Genomic DNA, 17893 nt, shown 5'->3' with positions numbered 1-17893 from the left:
AAAAAAAAAAAAAAAAAAAGCACGACCCTTGGGTGAAGGGCTCAACTACAACTTCAACTTTATCTTAGAATTGAAAACAATGTAACCTAAATACTTGTACCCTCATATTAATGTGAAATAAAATATAAATACATTTAATTTTTTATATATTCTTTTTATTGTTCTTGGCTTTCCCCAGCTGCTAAATTGCTAACTGCTGAAGGCATGAATTTTTATCAGCTGGATTCACTGGCTTTTCCCAAATAGCAAGAGCAGTACTGGACCACACAGCAGGTGAACCTTGGGAGTGCTGTGCTTAGTAAGACAGACAGTCACAGTCACGAATGCACGGTTGCATTTGAACAAAATACGGAGCATGGGTAATCCATAAACAAGGAGCATATTTCTGCAGGCTGTGCCCTTGCTGATGTCTCTCAGTAGTGTAGTGATTGCTAGTACTTATTTTCTGTGATGTATGGGGATACCACTTTTTATCCTGCTCATTGAAATTTATTTTTCTCTTCTAGTCAGTGTAGACTTGAACACTTGCAATGCAGCTGCCTGAAGCCCTGTATTCTGAAGCTACCATTTGTTAACCATGTAACTTAGTCATCAAACTCTGGCAAATAGTCATAAAGAGTGGTCCATTCTGTTATAAATTAGATGAATAATCAGAAAGGTCTAACCTGGAGCTCAAGTGCTAAGGCCTCTGTTCAGTGGTGCCCTGAGATACATTACTGAGCACAACCTTTATTTTGAGGATGTGTTTCTCTGCATTTTAGAATGTTCTTCTGCCATAACCTGGGACATAACGGACTTTGAAGATCTTGCATGATTGTATGTAATATAAACAGTTCCAACTGAACTTTAACAATAGGCTAGCAACTCCCTTTCTCAAAATGTACCTAGAGGTAAACTCAGGTAATTTCTTTTATTTATTTATTAAATCGTTGCTGTATACATTAATGCAGTTATGGAGTACAATGTGCTGGTTTTATATACAATCTGAAATATTTTCATCAAACTGGTTAACATAGCCTTCATGGCATCTTCTTAGTTATTGTGTTAAGACATCTGTATTCTACACCTAGTAAATTTCACATGTACCCTTATAAGATGCACCATAGGTGTGGTCCCACCATTTACCCTCCCTCCACCCATCCTTTCCTCTCCCCTCCCCTCCTTTTTCCCTTTCGCCATATTCTTGGGCTATAATTGGGTTATAGCTTTCATTATGCAGCCTTAAAGAAAGATGGAGACTTTACCTCTTTCATGTTTACAGGAATGGAACTGGAACATATTTTTCTTAGCAATATATCTCAAGAATAGAAGAAAAAAGTATCCAATGTACTCAGTCCCACTATGAAACTAATTTGTAGCTTCATATGAAAACTCAGGTAATTTCTAATCCCAAATCTCCACCATTGCCACTGGTTGGCAGTCATGGGCTTTTGCCAAAGGGCCCTATTTGTAAGAGTTGCTGAAATTTCAGTCATTTGAACATTGGAGTCTGTATGATCCCAAAGGAATCAACTGGATGATGGTTTTTTGAACCTCCCAAGAGAGCTGGCAGTTATCCAGAACACCATAAAAATTCAGGATTTTTTTCCCTTACATTATGAATTGGGACTACTATAATTTCCAGATGTGACAGATGATGTCTTTGAAACAACTCTCTCAAATATTACCCCTCTGGTTTGCCTTCAAAACTTCAAGACAATGTATATATATATGAGGTATATACATATATATACCTCAATCAAAAATATATGAAATATATAAAAATAATGGTTCTGACTTAAGTAATTCCTGATTGTTTTAATGTTTATTTGGGCCCTGTATGCTCTTGTACTCATGTAATTAACTGGCATTAGAAATTCAATTTTAGATTGAGATGTTTAGATAGAGATATCTGTATTATATAGTAAATACAAATAATATTTACCATTTAACTCAAACTTGTCTCATTTCATCTGGTTGCAGCAGTAAGCGGGAAAATTTGGATATCCCTGAGAAAGCACCAGTAAACAAATACTGGAGCCCAGCACCAGGCCTTCCCACGGGCTTTGATTTTCGTACGAGATAGAAGTTATGAAGAAACTGTTAGTTCCGTCACTCACAGAATGCCAGTCTCCTTGATCTTGTTGCCCAGCCTCAAATGTTAATGCTCCACTGAGAGATCCAGTCACGTGTGAGCCAAAAGGTTGTGCCCAGGGGAACCGCAAGCAGGTTGCAGTGGCTGCGCCCTGGGGAGCCGGACACAGGTTGCAGGGAACCCCGGGAGTAGCTGAGGAAAATGGGAGCGGCTCCTGAGAGGAGGAGAGCATAAGGCTCGAGATGGAAAATCATAAACCAGGGGATACAAGAAAATCAAACACATCTCCTTATCACAACAGGAAAAATTCACCAGCTTCCCGAAACAGGATTTCCTTGAGCAGGGATCGCCCTACATGGGCCTTAACGCGGCTCTCTGCGGCCCCGTTACAAACAGGCTTTCCCGCCCGCGTTGAATGCGACAGAAGCTCCTGTCGCCGGCTCCCCAGTGGCAGCGCTTGGTTTCTGACCACAGGTAGAGCTTGCAGAAGTTTTGTGACTTTGCCTTCGACTACAGGTGAGCTGAACTGTGAAGCCTGTGCTGTAACCCGGAGCAGACTGGCCGGCCTTGTTTCTGGTCGCCTGTATCCGGTTTTCTTGGCTATCCCAGTGGCCCAGCAGCCAGGATCAGTCAGCTCCGCTACCAGAAAAAGGAAACATCTTACCATACTGGCTTGGAATTGCTAAGCCTGTCTTTAGAAAGATGTTATTTCCCATTTTACTCCAGACTGTTAACAGGAAGTAGACAATATAAACTACTTACAAAGTCCCTTCAATTACCTGAACCTGGCCAGTAGTTTGAGGTTGCTGTGAGCTGTGATGATATCACGGTACTCTACCCAGGGAGACAGAGTGAGACTCTGTCTCTCACACACAAAAATAAAAAAAGATAATAAAAACAATTTAAGACCAAAAATCTGATGGCCTCTAGATATTTTGCATTGGTTTAAAATAACCATAGATTACTTGTATGGAACACTAAAGGTCCACCTAAAATACCCTGTTACAATAGAACCAAAAGAAGATTTTCACCTAAACCCATTTCCATCACATCTGTGTAGACAGTACATGTTTACTTCAGTAATATTTTTAGGTATAAGTATGTAAAAACCATTATAACTTTCATTCACTAACTCCTACTTTGAGCTATAATCTTCCTACTGATGCCTTGGGTAGTTACAGCATCATACCTCCCAGCTTAATTATTTTGTCTTACCTTTCAACCAACAGGTTTGGGTACATTACAATGTTGTACACCAGTGTCCAATAATGCCAATGATTCCTTTTCCACACCAAGAATATTTTACACGTAGTAGCACACACAATTTCAGATCCCCTCATAAAAAATAATTTTTTTTGACATCTATTTGGTCTGGGATAAATGGAGCAAATTTATCACAGTTCCCACCTCATTATTTGAAGAGTTGGCAGAACACTTGGACTGTGTAATAATCCCTTAGATTAAAACATTTCAATTTTAATGGCTGTTTCTTTTTTTAATGCTTTAAAAAAAATTTTTTTTTTTTTAGAGACAGAGTCTCACTTTGTTACCTTCAGTAGAGTGCCGTGATGTCACAGCTCACAGCAACCTGCAGCTCTTGGGTTTAGGTGATTCTCTTGCCTCAGCCTCCTGATTAGCTGGGACTACAAGTGCCCGCCACAATGCCTGGCTATTTTTTGTTGCAGTTTGGCCGGAGTCGGGCTTGAACCCACCACCCTTGGTATATGGGGCCGGGGTCCTACTCACTGAGCCACAGGTGCCGCCTTTTAATGCCTTTTTAAAATTAACTATCTGTATGTTTACACGTGGCTTAAATATCCAAAGGTTTTCCCCATCGCTTTAATTCTTATTGTTCCTGGGTATATCAACCCATCTTGTGAACAATAAGGGCTCCAAGAAACATGAGAAGCTGGAGCAGAATCCCTGTGATCAGAGCGTCCATCATCACGCAGATCAAAAGTGTGAAATTTGAGGATAACTTATCACTCTAAAGGTGTTTATATTCTCAAGAATTTATTCTATTTAATATTTAGGGGTGAAATTGGAAAAATTCCTTTATCTAGTTATGTGTTATGCACATCTACTCTAATAGGAGAACGCATTAGGATTTCTGCCATGTACGTTTCTGTAAGAGTTGAAAGTAATTAAGGATAAGAATAAGACACAGCATACTGGGAAGACTTGATTATTAGGGATATAGATCCATGGTCACAAATGCATGAGTACATTTGCATAAATGTATAAAGTTCATTGTCAGCAGTGGGTTACCGGGGAGCTGTTGGTATCCATCAGCCAGCATGTGCCTATTTTAGGGGGTGTCTTCACTCCATCTCCTATGAACTTCAGAGTCTCCAAGGTGATTATTAGTTAGTTACCCTGGGCCGCTTTCTGACCAAAGGAGGTACCTTCTTCAGCAGACCTGGTAACCTCCAAACTTTTTGTTCTGTTTCATCTTGTTTTTTGAGACAGAGTCTCACTTTGTCACTCTGGGTAGAGTGCTGTGGTGTCATAGCTTACAGCAACCTCAAATTCCTGTATCCAAGCAGTCCTCCTGACTCAGTCCCTCCTGAGTAACTGGGACTACAGGCACCCACCACCATTGCCTGGCAAGTTTTCCTATTTTTAGTAGAGACGGGGTCTCGTTCTTGCTCAGGATGTTCTCAGACTCCTGAGCTTGAGCTATTCTCCTGCCTTGGCCTCCCAGAGTACTGGGATTATAGGTGTGAGCCACCACGCCTGGCTGTTATTTTTATAAATATTTTTTAATACTGATTAATGAGAAATGGGATTTTTTTTTCTACTTTCTCCATAGTTTTGTCTTTTCCAGAAGGTCATAGAGTTGGAATCCTCTAGTAGTCAAACAAACTTTTCAGATTTGTTTCTTTTACTCAACACTATAGATTGAAATGTTCTCCTTGTCTTTTCATGGCTTTGACAGATTTTTTCAAACTATTATTCTTTTTTAATAGTTTAAAATTAATTTATGTAATATTATATAATATTCTATTCTCTGGATGCACTGCAGTTTATATACCCCTTACATACTAAAGACATCTTAGTTGCTTCCAAGCTTTCACAATTATAAATAAAGCTGCTGTGAACCTTCACGTGTAGGATTTGTGTGGGGGTGACATTTCAGCCCCTTTAAGTATATATCAAGGGGCACAGTAACTTTTATGATTTTCTCTTAGGGAAACAGTATACCAATAATCCTCATTTCATGGAAAGGCTTAATTTATTACAAAAATTGACTTGTAAATTTTATATTAATAAAAGCAATATAGAAAGAAGTATACCTAATATAAATACTTTGAGAAGTAATAACTTAATTTTAAAAATATTTGAATTGCATATTAGAACCTGGAATGATCCATACAAATCTAAGAACACAAAACAGATATCCATTTCTCTAGGGCAGCGGCCAACCAAGTCCATTCTATTGCATTAACAATTTAATTTTCTATAATTAGAGAATGATAAAGGCTTATTATTAACAGTTGGTTCAAATAAAATAATTGCAGTTACTATTAGAAAACTAATATACCTCTTTTAGCTATTAGAAAATATTACCAGTTGATAATGCAAAAATTTAATAGTTTAATAGTTATTACTATTAAAAGTATAAATTAGTTGTGATTGTGTGTTGTAAAAAAACTTTATTTGGTTACATTTCACAAAATAAATGAATATTTGAGAATAAAACAAAATTAAATTGAAATCAAAGACACTTTTCTTCTGCCACTTACTCCAAATGATATAACTAAGCTTTGGGCCACTGAATAAATACCAGCAAAGCACAGCAATCACTAGAAGAAAACAAACATTTGAACTTGAAATAAAGGAAGCTTTGCTTATGTGCCTTGCAAGAAATCTATTGATTAAAACAAATTACATCTCCATTTTTTAGGCTGAGATGCTGTCCAGAATAAATAGAGAATAATCCACAACAAGACGGAGATCTCACTGAATGCTATAGTTGAAGGACAACAACACAAATTTTACAATCCTTAAAAGTGATTTTGAACTATACACATTTAAGAGTCAGCTTGTGTATAATAAAAAATTTGTGGATTTGAATGTGATAGTGAGAATGAGACAAAGAAGGATGAGGAGAGAGATGGAAACAAAGAATAAAAACAGAAAGACATTTCTAAATCCAATAGTATGCTATTAATAGTTATTATACATAAGTGTATACAATTATATTTAATACAAAATAAATTTTCCTTGACCTTTAGATTCCTTCAATATTATGTCACCAATATTTTGTGTTGAAAATTAATCTATATAATTGCAGCTAGATCAAAGACTTGCCTCATTGGTATGTAAAACTTTCTTTTAATATATTATGTTTTAAATTAAGAACTACATATTTGAACCTCTTTTGTATCAAATGATAAATATAATAAAACCAATAACATCATTGATGACGTTCAACAATCTGTGAAAAATGGTGTCAGACTCTATGGAGAGACTTTATCTATATATCTATCTGTCTACGATTAGTATTGTTACAGGAACACTCTTAAAGAGCCTAAAAGGTGATTTTTCAAAACCGATTGAAGACAGATGTAGGAAAATGTGTTGATGGTCTGGGAAAGGAGGCATCTCCGGAGGTAACGGCGCAGATAGATAAGGAGTGGTGATAAAGAGTGAATCTTTAAAGAAAAGGTAAGTGAGAGAAAAGTCAAAAAGAGGGGAAAAAAAAAAAAAAAAACGATGTCTAGGTCAGAAGTTGTGACCTAGAGCTCTGCTGGAGAGTACTGAATGTCCCTTGATGCCTTTGGCTTTAATTTTTTAGGTCATGCAAAACTTTCAGAAATATCAGTAGCAGCATGAGAGGTGTACTTTGGAAAAAGTCATTGCTTTGTGTATTGAAGTGTTTGAAGCTGGAAGAGTTCACATGTCTCAAGGTCAAGTTGAATGCTTATTGCTAATTACTTATTTTTCTAGGATTTCTGAGATATGTCATCAAAAAGCTATATACATAGACTGTATTACTCTCATTCCCTGAAGAACTGGCCTGAGATATAGCTAAACACAGTTACCCCTTAACCAACATGGGTTTAAATAGCACAAGGGGATTTTCTTGTGCTTCTGCCCGCCTGAGACAGCAGGACCAACTCCCGCCCTTCCTCCTGCTCTTCTTCCCGTCAGCCAGCTCAGGGTGAAGATGACAAGAATTAAGAACCATGTGATGATCCAGTTACACTTGGTGGATAGTCAGCACGTTTCTCTTCCTTATGATTTACTCAATAACTCTTTCTTCTAACTTACTTTATTATAAGATACAGTATATTATTATATATGTTTGACCTACAACATATGTTTTAATTGACTATGTTATTGATAAGTCTTTTGGTCAACAATAGGTTACTAGTAGTTAAGTTTCAGGAGAGTCAAAATGTATACATGGTTTTTTGACTCTATAAGGGGTTGGTGTCCCTAACCTCTACATTATTCAATGTTTAACTATATTTGTTTTCATATATTTTTATATGTTGAATGAGACATCGATCACATGAAGAATAATTACACAATTTCCTAAAAAGAGGGGAAAAAATCAGTTAACAAAGGTACAACTAATGTGTGTTTCAACAAATTTATATAAAGACCCGTATGTTACCCATTACTACAAGATTATTCATGAAATGGGTTTTCTTTGTTGTATTTACTAGTCCACTAGAAAATTCACAGTATATGGATATACAATATATAATTTTTATAATTTATTATTTATTATTTACAATAGTCTGGTATGAAGACTTAGCATCTCTCTAATAGTTTCTGATGGATACTGTTATAATCCATATTTACTTATGACCTCTAAGTCCTGAGCTCAAGTGATCCTCCTACCTCAGCCTCCCACAGTGCTAAGATTTAGGTGAGGGCCACTGTGTCCAGTGGAGTTATACTCTTAAAACAACTGAATGTATTCTATATGCATTATATCTCACTAAAGATTTTTGAAACTCATGAAAGGGATTTCTGAGTTGTAAAATCTTAGCTTTCAAGTGGGGAAAATGGCCTAAAGGATTTATTAGATGAACTCTCAAATTGAAAATAAAACATAATAAGTAGGGGGCTATGTTTTCCCCCATAGCAGAAAGATTCAATCAGCTGCAGGCAGTAAGAATGCTAAGAGGAGCTGAGTTACACTCTGCAGTGACTCTGAGCAGACACTTCTTGATGGGGATAGGCTGGACAGTCCCTGAGAAGAGAGGCCCTGTGTGTCACCCTGGGGCATTAGGGAAGCTGGTCATTCCTCAGTGTGACTGGGTGAAACAGTAGCAGCTGTCCAGGGAGGCACAACAGCCTGGCAGAGTGCTGCCCTTAGAACTCTGTGCACTCATCAAGCTGAAAAGACAGTGGGCTCATATTTGTGTTTTCTTCCTGGGGACAATGAGTATGTTTTTAGGCCATGCTTAGGGAAGCCACAAAAATATGAAAACAAAAAAAAAATCAAGAACTATATATCACTGCTGGCACAGTGGCTCACACCTGTGATCCCAGCACTCTGGGAGACCAAGGTGGGAGGATCCCTTGAGCTCAGGAGTTCAAGACCAGCCTAAGCAAGAGTGAGATCCTGTCTCTACTAAATACAGAAAACTAGACAATGTGGTCACAGGCACCTGTCATCCCAGCTGCTTGGGAGGTTGAGGCAGGAGGATCGCTTGAGCCTAGGAGTTAGATGTTACCATGAGCTATGATGATGCCACTGTACTCTACCCAGGCACTCTACCCAGAGCAATAGAGTGAGACCATGTCTTAAGAAAAAAATAAATAAATAATACATACATATATATATCACTGCATTTACAAGTTCAAGAAAACTAAAATAAGGTGTGGGAACAATTCAAGCCAATTAAGATTAAAAGACATATTTAGATTCAGTGGGGAAAAAAAAAACCCCACTGGATTTGAAGTAAAGAAAATTGAATTCTAATCTTAGTTACTTTTTCAATAATTAGTTTTAGGCTTTTTATGAATCACTTATCCTTTCCTCAACTATAGGAAAAATAACTGGCATAAATGTCCTCTAAACTCTGGATTTTTTAATAATTCTAATATTGTGCAGGGCACAGAATTGGTGAACCTCACTGTGAATTAACTGAAGTGCCAAGGAAGGTGTTGGAGCTTCGGTTAGGACAGCAGGGAACAAGCAGGAAAGCCTTGTCCTTCTTTAGGGTGCCCTCCCTCCAGACTCAAGAGGAATTTCTCAGAGAAGGTTCTGTTCGTGTTTCTTGCCCAGTATGCAAATCAAAACTGCCATGACATATCACCAGTAAGATTATCACTCATCACAAAGTCCCAAAGCTACAGATGCTGGAGTGGATGTGGAGAGAAGGGAACACTTTACACTCTTGGTGGGACTGCAAACTCATATAGCCTCTTTGGAAAGAAGTATGGAGAATCCTTAAAGAGCTCAAATTAGACCTCCTATTTGAGCCTGCAATCCCACCATGAGGCATCTACACAGAAGAAAAAAAAAAAAAACATTCTATCATAAGGACATTTGCACTGTATAGTTTTTCACAGGTCAATTTACAATCACCAAGATGTGGAAACAACCTAAATGCCCATCAACTCAGGAATGGATAGACAAACTGTGGTATGTGTATACTATGGAATACTATTCAGCCATAAAAAACACGGAGACATCGCATCTTTTGTATTAACCTGGATGGAGTTGAAACACATTCTTAGTAAAGTACCACAAGAATGCAGAAGCAAGAACCCAATGTACTCAGTACTAATATGAAGCCAGTAGACAATCTAATTCACACCCACATAGGTTAAAAATTCATTTCAACTGGGGGGGAGGAGGATTGAAGGAGCAGGGAGGGGAAGGGAGGTTTGGGGTGCTCCCACTGAATGGGCACAATGGAGGGGTGTGTGGCACACTTTGGGGTGCAGGACATAGCTACAGGAGGGACCCTACCTAACAAATTCAAATACCATGATTTGGTTGCTTGTATCTTCACATTAACCTCAAATAAAAAATTATAAAATTTAAAAAAATAAAAGAGGACATTCTATCATTAATACTGTTCCTTAACTCTAGCTGCTCACACACAGGCGTTCTGGCATTGTTTGGTTTGAGTGACTTATCTACAGTCTCACATTAGCTCTGTTACCTATGAGTTCTATCCCTTCAAGAGAATGTTTTTTATCTATGGTCTTGTTACTCTGATTTTTTTTTTCTTATTAAATGATAACCATGTACATTAATGAAATCATGTGGTGTGGTGTGGTGTTTTCATATACAATTTGAAATATTTTCATCAAACTGGTTAACATAGATTTTATGTCATTTTCTTAGTTATTGTGTTAAGACGTTTATATTCTGCTCTTAGAAAGATTCACTTGTACCCTTGTAAGATAAACCATAGAAGTGATCCCTCCAATTACCCTCTCCACCCATCCCCCCTACCCTTCTCCCTCCCCCCTCCATATTCTCTTAGGCTATAATTAGGTTATAGAGTACTCTGATTTTTTTATTTGATTTTTTGTGGTATATATTACTGGCTCCCAAATGGGTGAGGTCAACATGTTCTCTCTACCTCTAAAACCACTTGTTTGACGATTTCTTTAAAATGCAATCAACATTTGTAAATTACTTTTCTCTAAAAGAACCTGATAAGTCACCGCCCTGGCAACTGTAGTGAAAAAAAGACAGATCTTTCACGTACTGGGGGCATAAGACCTCCCTTGTATTTTTAGCAATTCAGCTGAACACTACTGCAAATCCTGTCCTATTATGAACCAAAGGGGAACAATCTCCCATCATATGTAGTAGTGGAATTATTTATGCCAAGGAAACCAACCTCTTGATTTTAGGGCAGCATTGATATGTTTGCTCAATTAAGAAACTGCAGTTGGAAATCAAGGAAATAGCATTTGTAATCTCCCCATATAATAGCTCTTTCAATTTATTAGGAATTATAATGTGCCCAGGATCCACATGTATAATACAGCATTAATGAGAAGCTGATTGTGACTCTTTGAATAAGTGCCCAAAACCTGCCTACCTGAAATAAAGTAGCAAAATTCTACCATAAAGCCTTGCTAAAATTGACTTGGTAATAAAATCACTTAACACTGAGCTGCAAAGATCTTCATTACCCTCTATTATTTTACTATAGCAATATGACCTAAATACAACATTACATACTCACTGCTAATTTCATTCCCTCATAAAGAATGTACTCTTTGCTAAAGAATGTACTCTTTGCTCACTAAAAAAATGTTCCAGAAAATATATATTCTAAGGCATTATTGATCTCATTAAGAATTCTCTCTTAATTTTCTACTCTGGTAAGTGTTACAATGTAGAGAGGAGAAATTCAAGAGTAGTACCTCTTTCTTTTCAGAATTTTCCAGGTGAAGGATGTCTTATGAGAAACATATGATATCCTCAGAACCCTTCACATTAACTTCTACCTGAAGACTAGGACTGGATTGCAATCTAATCATGGGAGACAAACCTGCTGGGTAAATAGAAATGAAAACCATCAACACATCGCATTTCGTGAAAAGTAAAATAAAATAGTTAAGATTACAACACGGGACTGGTTTAGGTCAGTGGCTCAAAGATACCTTCTCTAAAAGAAGTGAATTAAGTAGAAACTTAATATTCTGAAGGAATGAATCAAATAAAGAACTTGGCCCTTTTAACCACATGAGAACAGAGTGAGAGGGCTGACATGATGTCTCGTGTTGGATTTCTCTATAATCCTAGTACTCTGGGAGTCGAGGCAGGTGGATTTCTTAAGCTCAGAAGTTTGAGACCAGCCTGAGCAAGAGTGAGACACTGTCTCTATTAAAAATAGGAAAACCAGCTGGGTGCGGTGGCTGGCACCTGTAGTCCCAGCTACTCAGGAGGCTGAGGCAGAAAGATAGCTTCAGCCAAGATTTGGGGCCGTTATGATACATGATGATGCCAGGGCACTCTACTCAGGACGCAGGATGAAACTCTGCTTAAAAAAAAAATAGAGCGAGAAGTCCCATCTATGAGAAAGTGGACCCTCCCTCGGCAGATACTGAATATGCTGGTACCTAGATTTTAACCTCTATAACTGTGAGCAATACGAGAGAGAGAGAGAGAGAGAGAGAGAGAGAGAGAACATTTCTTGGGGGAAAGGAGGAAAGACTTTGGAAGAGGAGGAGAGGAGGAAAGATGATCAGAATAAATCTTTCATATGGTGTAGAATTTCCATAACCTTAACTCAAGGAGAATAAGAACAAAAAAAAGAGTATGTACACACTAGAGGAAAGAGCAAGCCTTTCAAATTTATGTGTAGAAAGGAGTTGAATATTTTTATAGTTCCTGAAAAAATAACTGGGATAACCATACTCTAGCATTTTATGCCGTTTTGTGGAATTTCATCATGAAGGTGATATCAAAATTGAAGTTACAATATTTGATATACAGGGAGGCTCTATCCCTAATGGTCATTGAATTTTTGGGCACTAGAGGACATTATGTTAATTTTCTGGAAGCCAAATAATAGTCTTTATCAACAGAATTGTAATGCTAATTTTAAACCCATGGGCTGGGGGAAGCCGGCCTTCACTGTGCAATCCCTGGCTAATTGAGGACAGGGGGAAGGGTTCGCCAGCAGGGCCGTATTTGAGCTAATAGCTGCCTCCCCCACGTCTTTCTTTACAATGATTGTGACCTTCGCTCACCTCTTGTCCCTGTTTTGCACCCAATTAACTCCCATAAAATGCAAATACTGCAGGAAATTCTCAGTAACCCAACCTCCGCGTTTAAATGCATATGTTTTTTGTTCTCCTATTGTATCGCGAGCATTTTATTTCTCCACTAACATTATATTGTAATTATCTTTTTGTAAGTTATTTCTCTTACTAACCCATTGAGGTCAAGCACAATAAAGCTAAACCAAACTTATTTCACAGTTGCATTAAAAAAAATTATATAAAGTAGGAAACAAGATCAAAGTGTAAACACCCAGGAGGTAATACAGATATATGTATTAATTTTCAAATCTCAGGCTATGAAAAAACACATTTCTGAGTAATAAATATTTCACAAATTTATGGTCATGCCTTTGCCAGAATGACAAACCAGAAGAGTATGTTGACGTGAATTTAAACACAAACTAACCCTGTACTTTTCATGATTTTTTTCAAATTTTCCAGTATTGCATGCCATTTTAACAGTTTGCATATAGGAATAATGTGCAATCTAATATAATTCAGCATGACTAACTGCTTGAAATGTATCACTATGCTTGGATGGAAAACAATACATTTAGAAAATAAAAGTAAACTACTTTCACTTAAAACGAAATGTGTCTTGCTATGTACACTGTAAAATGTATGTAGAGAAACAAATGTTAAATGCAGGGTTGGTTGTCTTTTTGCTAATAGTGAGGATTTTCTTTCTTGTAAGGGTCCCCAAAAGCTGTTATCTCGGTTTCTCAGAACAAAAAATAACAGTTGACTAATACACACAACAGAACAATTTTATCCATATGGTATGAAAGAAGCAGCCTTTTTAGTATGTAGATGTCACAAATTGCCATGGGGAAACTCAGACATCTTCACACTCGCTACTTTTTTCTAATCTATTAAAATTCTTCCAGATTTCCTATTGCAACTACAGCTGTGAGCCTGTGATTGTCACTAGACCAAAATGTAAATAGACTTTACAATTTAGCATATACATGGAGAGTGAGCAAAAGCTCATTCCCACCTTGCCCACACAGCACACAGACATAATACTTTCATTTGATGCCAGTAAGGCTAATGGGAAATGTCTAAATGTCAAGCCAAATTCTATCAATGTGTACTAAACACGTGCAAATGGAATTAGGAGTAAGTTTGCTATTGGAGAAAAATATTTATTGAAATCCTGATGCTACATCTTTCTTAACTTTTGGATAATAAGTATTCTGAAATCATATATGAATATACAGATGATATTAGACTTAAATCTTAATGTTTAATCTGGAGAGTTATTTTATGTTTTACTTTTTACAAATAGTCACATAATTTTAAATGAATGTTACCATTTATGCTGTTAATGTTCATCAGACCTTCTGGCATTTTAAATGATAATAATGTTTTAAATTATTCTAATGAAGGAGGAAGTCAGTTTAAGTGGAGTATAATCTGGAAAAATTGCCATGAAATTCTACTTTCACATAATTTTCTCATTTCCTACATTTCAGCCAGATGTATGATTGAATAAAATCATACAGTCAATTGTAACAGAAACATAATTTGATAAGTTTTGAAACTATACTTTTTTGTAATATAAATTAAGTATACAGACCATAGTAATTTAAGGAATTTATTGGCATTCTGGCACTAAGCCCGTATGATATTTCATATTTGAGTGGTGCTTAATGATTTCAAATAATTTTCTCAGACTTTATTTTAGCTTTCCAAGAAATGGATGTTGGCCAAACATCACTGCTCTCATTTTACAGAATAGAAAACTACAGTGGAGTCTTTACCCTGACCAAGAGGCCAGCTTTTCTTATAATGCCAACTTAATGTTTATTCCACCTGCATTTTCAGTAGATATTTTTAGCAATACATTTTTTAATATCCTACAATGGAGTCAAACATTTGATAATGATTTTTGTTATTATATTTTAATATACATCATTTAAAAAATGAATATTTTCCTACTCACATTCTGAGTGTGTAAGAAATATTTCTATTAACAGGTTTGTGAAAATATAAGAAATATTTTTATACTTGGCTTTAAGAAAGTTTAAGAAAAACTAGAATAGGTTAGGAAATAACACATTTTTGTATGACAAAAATTAAAAGCTCACTTTTTAGAAGCATTATTTAGTACAATAATGACATAGCTATTCTAAAATATATAAATTTATGTGCTAAAGTAATATGGGCCATTTTTACTTTGGAAAATTAATCCTCCAGATTAATGTTTGAATGTGCACAGAACTTTCACATGTGTAATTGCATTAATAGATCTCAGAATTTATAATTATTTAATGCGTTTTTATAAAATACAGCTTTGATGATGGTAATGAATTACATCAGGTAAGTAAGAAGAAAGCTGTTTTACAGTTCACATTTTTACCTGGAGTCTACCTGAGGACTAGCCAGTTGCTGGTTGTTACTACAAAGACATCATCAAAATTTGACTGGTAGTCCTGTAACAACATGTTACTGCTCGAACAGAAAGGCTCGCAATCACGTCTGACAAAACCCAAAACTCCAGGCGAGTTATAATCATTTACAACTGGCACAGGATAATCAGATCATTCCCAGAGCCTAAACAGTGAGTGGCCAACACAATAAACCATTGGTTGATTTGGGATTATTCACAGAAGAAAGGATTTTATATCTTGGTTTATATTATCTGTTTTTGATGTAAAAGTTTAATTTGGTAACTGCAAAAATACTTAAGAATAGAAAAAAATTATAAAGAAAAGTAAAATATTACCATTGTCTCCACAATTAGGTAAATGGTTTTAAAGGAGGTAACAAAGGTAATTTTAATAAGATGACATTTGCAATTGACAATGAGAAAGAAATACAAATATTTATGAACTAAATAGCACAGTCTTTTATACTCATCACGCATGCACGACAGAGAAAAGGTCTAAAAAGGAATTGATGGAAACAATAGAATTGGGAATTGTTAACTATCCTTTGTCAACCTGTGCCAAATTAAGTAGAACTGAAGCGAGTATGGAGGAGATTAGAAAATTATTTTGACTTAGAAGATTTAAATTGACTCTTCCAACTGGAAATGAAGTTACAAGTGAAAAATAGATTGTGTTTTAGACTACAGGAATATTCTCAAACTCTCAAATTATTTTATAAAATGTCAGCCTAATACTAATGATAAAATATCATTAAAGTCACAGTATAAATTGTAACAACTTGCAATTCCATTTGAATAAATATCATGAAAGACCAAACTAATCTATTTTAAAATATCTGGTTATGTTTATCATTGACATGGGACCCTGATGAAGGGGGGCACAGAGAGGGCTTCCGGGGTTCCCTTTAATTGCTAATCCTTGATGTAGGTGGCCTACACATGATGTTCCTTATGAAATAACATGTTACCATTATTGCAATTATGAATTGTATCCTTGTCTCTTAGCCCTCCACTCTCTGAAAAATCAACTCAAAACAGGCAGGTTGGCCAGCCAGAGGGCTCGCACCTATAATCCCAGCACTCTGGGAGGCTGAGGTGGGTGGATCACTTGACCTCAGGAGTTTGAGACCAGCCTGAGCAAGAATGAGACCCATCTCTACTAAAAATAGAAAAACTAGCCCAGTGTGGGGGTAGGTACCTGTAGTCCCAGCTACATGGGAGGCTGAGGCAGGAGGATCACTTGAGCCCAGGAATTTGAGGCTTTTGTGAGCTACGACACCACAGCACTCTACCCAGGGAGACAGAGTGAGACTGTGTCTCAAAACAAACAAACAAACAAACACCCCAGGCAGATTAATTGGAGAATAGGCACAGAAACAATTAATGTATATACAGAGAGTCCTTTAGAGCAAAAGATCCCAAATACGCAGGAGAAATTGTCCATTTTTATGTTTAGGTTCAACAAAGTATGAGCAGCCACATAGAAATGGGATATTGGGCACAGGGGTGTGGTCTAATGCTAACAGGCTGTCAGTGGAGACCCTCTCGGCCTCTCTGACTGAACATTTTTTCATGCTGGGTGTGGGACAGAACTCTGTATGGAATAAGGGTCTTATGATCTATGGTCAAGCAAGGTAAGTCAGAGAATTTTTTTTCACTGGCAGTTATTACAAGAAATGCAGAAGGAAAGTTAGAATAACGTTTTTTAGGTTTTCTAGCTGGCATTGGGTGAAAGAGAGTCTGATTTCTATGACCTACTTTGGAGAAGAGGAATTGCAGCCTCCATGCTAGCTGGGAGGGAGAATGGCTCTGGGAGACAGGAGGGCAGTACAAGGTCAGAGAGGAATTTGCTTCCTAGGCTGCTTCTGAGGACTTTATTTTGGGGTACAGTTTTCTGGGCCCTGAAACTATCTATGATATACTTTCATAAAAGAGTATTGAAACATAAGATCAGCCATTTCATACATAAATACAAATGCAAGTGTTAAAATTAAACCTTAAGGAAAAAATCCTATGGTACTGTCAAAGATTGATATAGGGATAGTAGTTTGATAAATATAATTAACAAAATTCATCATATTTAATGTGTCAAGAAAACAATCATGAGATCATCTCAAAACATTGAAAAAGCATTTATTTCATATGATCGTTTTTTTCTGTTTAAAAAAACACATCTATATATATAATCACATATATATAATAAAAAGGGTTGCATTAAGGCAGGTTTATACACACACATATAAAAATATATGGGTATATGTTTATGTAAATATATATGCATGTGTGAATTTTGACAAATGTATAAATACATGTTTATTTATTTAGGGAGGGGACTTCTAACTGCTTTACATGTAATTATTTCTTATTCAACATAAATATTAAATAATTTAGACATTATTGTTGTCTCCTTACCACAAAGAGATTGAACTACAGAGTTTTAATAATTTTCCCAATGTTTTACACAGAGTAACAGTGGCGTCAGAGAGAGTATCAACCAGGCAATTTGTCTCCATATTTTTTGCTACTTCTTATGCAATAAGATTGTTCTCTAGATATGCTATTTAAGGCCAATCGAGGTACAATTTCTCGTTTATTAGATTGCCAAAAAATTAAAATTATGATGATAAATCATTAGATTAATGAGAGTCTGGGGAAGCAGATACTCTTGTACTGATAGAAATGCATATCAATACAATTTCTTT

The sequence above is a fragment of the Otolemur garnettii genome, unplaced genomic scaffold, assembly GCF_000181295.1.
Source record: "Otolemur garnettii isolate 467f Iridium unplaced genomic scaffold, OtoGar3 scaffold00061, whole genome shotgun sequence".
Classification (NCBI taxonomy): Eukaryota; Metazoa; Chordata; class Mammalia; order Primates; family Galagidae; genus Otolemur; species Otolemur garnettii.
The sequence above is the reverse complement of the archived record's forward strand: the minus strand, read 5'-3'. Positions refer to the sequence as shown.